Consider the following 7,054-nt stretch of genomic DNA (forward strand, 5'->3'; position numbering starts at 1 on the left):
TGCTAGTTCCTATTTTATGTTCTTCCTAGAAAAAATCTTTAAGAATCAATTAAACTAGACTTAGGTGTTATATCCGCACACACACATGAAAACAAACACTGCCTCAAACTATTGCAAGTTGTTGTGGTCACGTGCCATCAAGTCACATCATTTCCGACTCATAGCCGCCCGGCGTGTGAAGGGACGAGCCACTGCTCAGTCCTGCACCATCTGCACAATCGTTGCAATGTTTGAGCCCATTGTGGCAGCTGCTGGGTCAGGCCATCTCCCTCTTCTTCTCGGACCCTCTGCTCCACGATGCACGACGTCCTTCTCCAGGCCTTGGTCCCTCCTGACAGCATCCTAAGTATGTGAGATGAAGTGTTGCTATCCTTGCTTCTAAGGAGCATTCTGATTGTACTTGTTGCAAGACAGATTTGTTCATGCCTCTGATAGTGCATGGTATATTCAGTATTCTTTGCCAAAACCAAAATTCAAATGTATCAATTCTTCTTTCATCTTCCTTAGACATTGTCCAGCTTTCACAAGCCTACAAGTTGATTGGAAAGACTACGGTTTGGGTCAGGCCACCTTAGTGCTCAAAGTGACTTCTTTCATATTTAACACTTCAAAGAGGTCTTTTGCAGTAGATTGGCCCAATGCAATATGTCATTTGATTTCCTGACTGCTGCTTCCATGGGCATTGATTGTGGATCCAAGTAAAATTAAATCCCTGACAACTTCACTCTTTTCTCCATTTATCGTGACGCTACTTAGTGGTCCAGTTGTGACAATTTTTGTTTTCTTTACATTGAGGTGTAATCCATCCTGCAAACTATAGTCTTTGGTCTTCATCAGCAAGTGCTTCAAGTCGTCTTCACTTTCAGCAAACACAGTTGCGTCATCTGCGTACGATAGAATGTCGAGGAGTCTTCCTCCAATCCTGAGTCATGTTCTTCCTCATATAGTCCAGCTTCTCAGATTATTTACTCAGTATGCAGATTGAATAAATATGGTGAAAAGATGTAACCGTACTTACAAATCCCTGTCTTTACTTCACACAGTATACCTTTGCTCTTTTTGAATGAGTGCCTTGGTCTATGCATAGATTTTGCATGAGCACAATTGAGTCTTCTGGAATTCCCATTCTTTGCAATGTTATCCAGAATTTGTCATTCATTTTTGCAAGTAGAGGCATAGAATGGTGGAACTGGACTTCTCAGAGACTTCAAAGTCCTAACTTTGAGTCCACAAATGATGAAGAAGGCAGAGGTTCAGGGACTTCTCAAGCTCTCTAAAATTGAAACCAAATAGGTGTTTTCCAGCAAGAGTGTTCGTATTCACTCTCTGCTTCTCCAGAACGTCTGGCACTCCTAACTTCTTACTGTGCTCTTTGACAGATGAGGAAGCTGAGGTCCAGACAAAGGAAATGTCATCTGTAAGGTTGCACAGGAATTTAGCAGAGTTCTGCTAGTGTGTTACACGAGATCTATCTGTTTGTTCCTCGAAACTGTAGGTTAATAATGCTATTGATGATCTTAATAAAAGCAGTTTCCCCTTGGCATACAGATTTCCCCTTTGCATAACACATATGGATTCAAAGCACCACTTTATTTTGTGGAAATAGAAAACAGCAGTCACAATGATCACATAGATTTGTGGCTCTTCAATTCCATGATTTCTTCTTATGCTTCATAGTAAACAGTGAGTGCACCTGGTATCTCATAGTGAAGAAAAAGAACCCATCCTTCAAGGCTATTACTGATGTGCCTATTAGGGAATCAACAACACAGGGGATTTCCTCAGTTATATCACTAAGCCAAATGGGGGCAAAATTCTACTGAAATGAAAAGTAATGATGTAGAGAGAACCACTTCTTCGCTTCAGAAGAAAGCTGTCTAGCATTTTACTTGGAAAATGTCTCAGAAGTGAAGGTGATGCACACTCATTGTCTTTCCCCCACAGAGAATGCTTCCCTGGAGTGCATTTGATTATTGTTCCATGCAGGACACAGTCAAGGAGAAATATCTCAGGAGAGCATGAGGCATAGATTCCCAGGAGAGGAGGCATCATGGCAAATTTAACACCGTTGGTGGGTGACACAGTCTGTGCTCAACTCCTAAGCAAAAGGTTGGCGGTTCATACCCACCTGATGGTCTGATGCTCTGCTTCCAAAAGGGCACAGCAATGCAAACTTATGTAGCATAGTTCCACTCTGTAATACATGGGCCCATGATGAGTCAGAATCAACTCCACGGCAATAGGTCTCTGGGTTTTCCTAGTCCTAAAAACACTCTTTAGATGGCCTCCACTATGTGATTCTCCTTGGAATTGTTTTCAGTGACACTTCTGGCTGCTTCCTGTTCAGCAGCTTGTTGGCTCTTCCTTCTCACTCAGGCGTTAATTACTGGAGATTTTTGGGACTGATTCTAGGTACTCTTTTCATTGAGTCTCTTTCCCTAGACAATGTAATTCTTTTTATGAGCTCATTTATACATCTTAGGCCCTCAAACCCCAGCACATATCTAAGCTTGAACTGTTCTTTTCATTCCTCTCCACTTGGACTCTCATTGACACAACAAATAGCAAATGCAAGAAATAAATTCTAACAGCATTAAAAAGAGAAATAAACAAACCTAAACTCATTGCCATCGAGTCAGATCCTACTCAGAGCAACACCTCTCCTTGGGTTTCTGAGGCTGTATCACTATGGAAGTAGATTGTCCAATCTTCCTTCCAAGGAGTGGCTGGTGGGTTTGAACCGCCAGCCTTCTGGTTAGCAGTCAAATGCCTTAGGCATTATGCCACCAGAGCTCCTACTGAGAGAACAGACAGTTACATAATAATACATAATAATATAATTACATAATAACAGTAGAAGACTTCAACATACCACTTTTGGTGAAAGTCAGAACAACTAGAAAGAAACTGAACAGAAATACAGAAGATCTAAATGCCACAAACAATTCGACCTCATAGATTATAAGAACAGAAGTAAACATTCTTTTCCAACATACATGGATTTTTCTCCAGAATAGATCACACTTTAGGCCACAAAACAAACCTCAATAAAAATCCAAATCACTGAAATTACACAGAGCAATTTCTCTGATCACATCACCATAAAAGTAGAAATCAATAACAGGAAGAGGAAGGAGGGGAAAAAAATCAAATACCAGAAAACTGAATAACATTGTGCTTGAAAACCATTGGGTCATAGAAATAAAAGATGAGGTTAAAAAATTCCCAGTCTCAAATAAGCATGACAACATAACATACCAAAACCTTAGGAACACAGGAAAAGCACTGCTCAGAGGTTAATGAGTACCAACAAATGTACAAACACACACACCAAAACAGAAAAAATATTCCCCTTGTGAATGGGAACCAGACAAGGATGCCCTTTATCACCACTCCTACTCAATATTGAATTGGAAGTCCTAGCCAGAGCAATAAGGTAAAAAAAGGCATCCATAATGGCAAAGAAGCAGTAAAACTATCTCTATTCTCAGATACTATGATCCTATGCATAAAATATCCCAGAGATTCAACAAGAAAACCACTGGAACTTATAGAAGGATTCAGCAAAGTGGCAAGGTACAAGATCAACATGCAAAAATCAGTCAAATTCCTCTACACTAACAAAGAGTAATCTGAAAAAGAAATCAGGAAAGCAGTACCATTTACAATAGCCACCAAAAGAAGAAATATGTAGGAATAAGTTTAACCAGACATACAAAAGTCCTGAACAAACTAAACTGTGAGACACTACTACAATAAATCAAAAGAGATCCATGTAAATAGAAAAATATACCATGTTCATGGAGGGGAAAACTTAACATTGTGAAAATGTCAATGCTACCCAAAGTGATCTAAAGATATAATGCAATACTAATTGATCTTCCAATATCATTCTTTAAAGATATGGAAAAAGTATTCACTAACTTTATAGGGAAATGAAAGAGACCCCAGATAAGAAAAACACTTCTAAAGAAGAAGAACAAAGTAGGAGGTCTCACACTTCCTGATCTCCAAAACTACTGCATAGCCACAGTAGTCAGAATGACCCAGTATGGTACCACGATAGAAACAGAGACCAATGGAACAGAATTGAGAACACAGAAGTCAATCTATCTACCCACAGACAGCTGGTATTCACAAAGACCTAAAACCCAGTAAGTGGGGAAGAGATAGTCTCTTTAACAAATGGTGCTGGTAAAACTGGACATCCACCTGTAGAAAAAATGAAACAGAATCAATATCTCTCACCACATACAAAAGCTAACTCAAGTGGATCAAAGACCTAGATGTAAAATCTAAAACTGTAATGATCATCAAAGAAAAAATAGGGGGAAATATAGGGGTCCTCAGAAGGAAGGTTGGGCAATCCTACTTCCATAGTGATACCACCTCGGAAACCCAAGGAGGGGTCGTTATGAGTCAGGGCCGACTCCAGGGCATACAACACACACACACACACATAGGGGTCCTAATACATGGCATAAATACATTATCAAAGTTAACTAAAAATGCATAAACACCAGAAGACAAACTAGATAACTGAGAGTCCCAAAGGATTAAGCACTTACTTGCATCAAAAAATTTCAGCAAAAGATAAAAAGAGAAGTTATAGATTGGGGAAAAAAAATAGCAACAACATATTGGACAAGGGATTAATCTCTAAAATTTATTGAAAACTTCAACTCCTCAACAACAAAAAGATAAATAATCCAATTAAAATATGGGAAGAGGACATGAACACACACATCACCAAAGGAGGCATTCCAGTGGCCAACAAACACATGAAGAAAGTCTCAAAATCATTAGCCATTAGACAGATGCAAATCAAAACAACAATAAGATATCATCTCACTCCAGCATTAATATCAAAGTTCAAGAAAGCAGAAAACAACAACTGCTGGTGAAGGTGTGGAGAGACTGGAATGGTCACGTACTGCTTGGAGGACTGCAAAATGGTATAACCACTATGAAAAACAGCATAGCTCTTCCCACAAATGTTGGAAATAAAAATAGCATATGACCCAGCAGTCCCAATGCTAGGTGTATATCCTAGAGAAATAAGAGCTGTGACACAAATAGGTATATGCACACATATGTTCATCACAGCACTATTCACATCAGCAAATAGATGGAAACAACTTAAGTGCTCATCAACAGAAGAATGGATATACAATCTATAGTACATACACACAATGGAATACTATGCAACATTAAATAATGACAAATGAATCTATGAAACACCTCATGACAGGGATGAACCTGGAGGACATGATACTGAGTGAAATTAGTCAATCACAACAGGATAAATATTGCATGAGCCCACTATTATGAAAAGTTAATGAAAGGTTCTCACACAGAAATCCACATTGTGTGATGGTTACTGGTAGGAGGGGAAGGGAGAGGAAAGCACCAGAGAGTAAACCTGTATCACCTTGGGTGAAGGGAAAGGTAGTGTGTAATAGGAGGGGATCAGCACCAAACTATCAAGGAAAGGAGACCCTAGAAGGAGCCTGAGAGTTGAAGGGAACAGAGGTCAATACGAGGAGCAGACCCTCCTGCAGCAGCAGCGATGAGGATAACCCATGAAGAGACACAGAGGTGCACAGGCAAGCTCCACAGGCGTGGGGAGGTGGGTAAGACGGCACCCACTGATACACACGGTTAACAGAGGATGTGTCTACACACGTATTTACACGGGCTGAAAATACATCCAGGAGTACAGTGGAGCATACGGGGAGCAAAGTTCTGAGAACATCTTGGCCGTAACCAAACAGTCAAGGGAATGAGTCACTGAGTGGGGGGCTCAGCGCCATAGTCTCAGGAGACATCAGGTTAATTGGCATAGCAGTCCAGAAGGCAGTGCTCTACATCCTGCTGTGGAGAGGAGCGACTGGGGTCTTAAAAGCCTGTGAGCAGCCATCCAAGTTCCAACTATTGGTCTCTTCCTGTTTGGAGTGAAGAAAAGTGAAGAAAATCAAAGATGCATGAAAAGAATTCGTCCAAAAGACTAATGGCCCACACAAATCTCAGCTTCCATGACCCTGGGAGCAGAACTAGTCGTTGCCTGGTTACCAGTGCTGACCACTCTGAAAGGGATGACAATAGGAAGTACTGGGCAGAGTGGGAGAAAAATGTGGAACAAAACTCAAAATCATTAAAAAAAAGCCCAGGCTTACTGCTTGCATAGAGACTGGTGGAACCTCAGAGACTATGGTCCTTAGCCGTCCTTCAAGCCTGGAACTTAAGTCACTTCTGTGCATAAACTTTCAGTCAAACAATAGACAGGATTACAAAGTGAATTAACACCACCAGGGAGGTGTTATTGGTTTCATATCAATTGATTTCATATCAATAACAGCACCAGGGAGGTACACATTCTTTAGAACTATGAATCATATGAAATCGAAAGGGCAGCATTTGCTCAGAGACACAGCTCAGGCGGCAGGAAGGAACAGCACGGAAGGAAGAATGGAAATGGGCAACACAACGAGGAAGTAGGATGAGGGCTGTCATGTTGTGGGGACTGCAATCACATCATGAAACAAAACATGGACAAATGATTGAGTGGAAAACGAAATTGTTTGTGAACATTCACCCAAAGCACGATAAAAAGTTTAAATAAATAGAAAAAAAAAAAGGTCAATAAAATCAGCAAACTGCTGGACAAATTCACAAAAGAAAATTAGGAGAAGCAGCAAATAACCCAAGTGAGAACTGAGCTGGGTGACATCAAAACAGAGCCAACATAAACAGAAAGTGTCATAATAAGCTGTGAAAAATCTTTCTTCAATCAATTTGAAAATCTAGAGCAAATGGACACATTTCTAGAAACAAACTACCTACTTAAACTAAGACAAACTGAGGTAGAAAAACCAAACAGACCCATAACTAAAGAAGAGACTGAAGAGGTAATTTATAATATATATATATATGAGCTCTGGTAGCATAGTGGCTAAAGCACTTGACTGATAACCAGAAGGCTGGCGGTTCAAACCCACCAGCCACTCCTCGGAAGGAAGGTTGGGCAATCCTACTTCCGTAGTGATACTGCCTT

The sequence above is a fragment of the Orycteropus afer genome, unplaced genomic scaffold (genome assembly GCF_000298275.1).
Source record: "Orycteropus afer afer isolate SDZICR_OR568_19922 unplaced genomic scaffold, OryAfe1.0 scaffold00385, whole genome shotgun sequence".
In the NCBI taxonomy this organism is placed as follows: Eukaryota; Metazoa; Chordata; class Mammalia; order Tubulidentata; family Orycteropodidae; genus Orycteropus; species Orycteropus afer.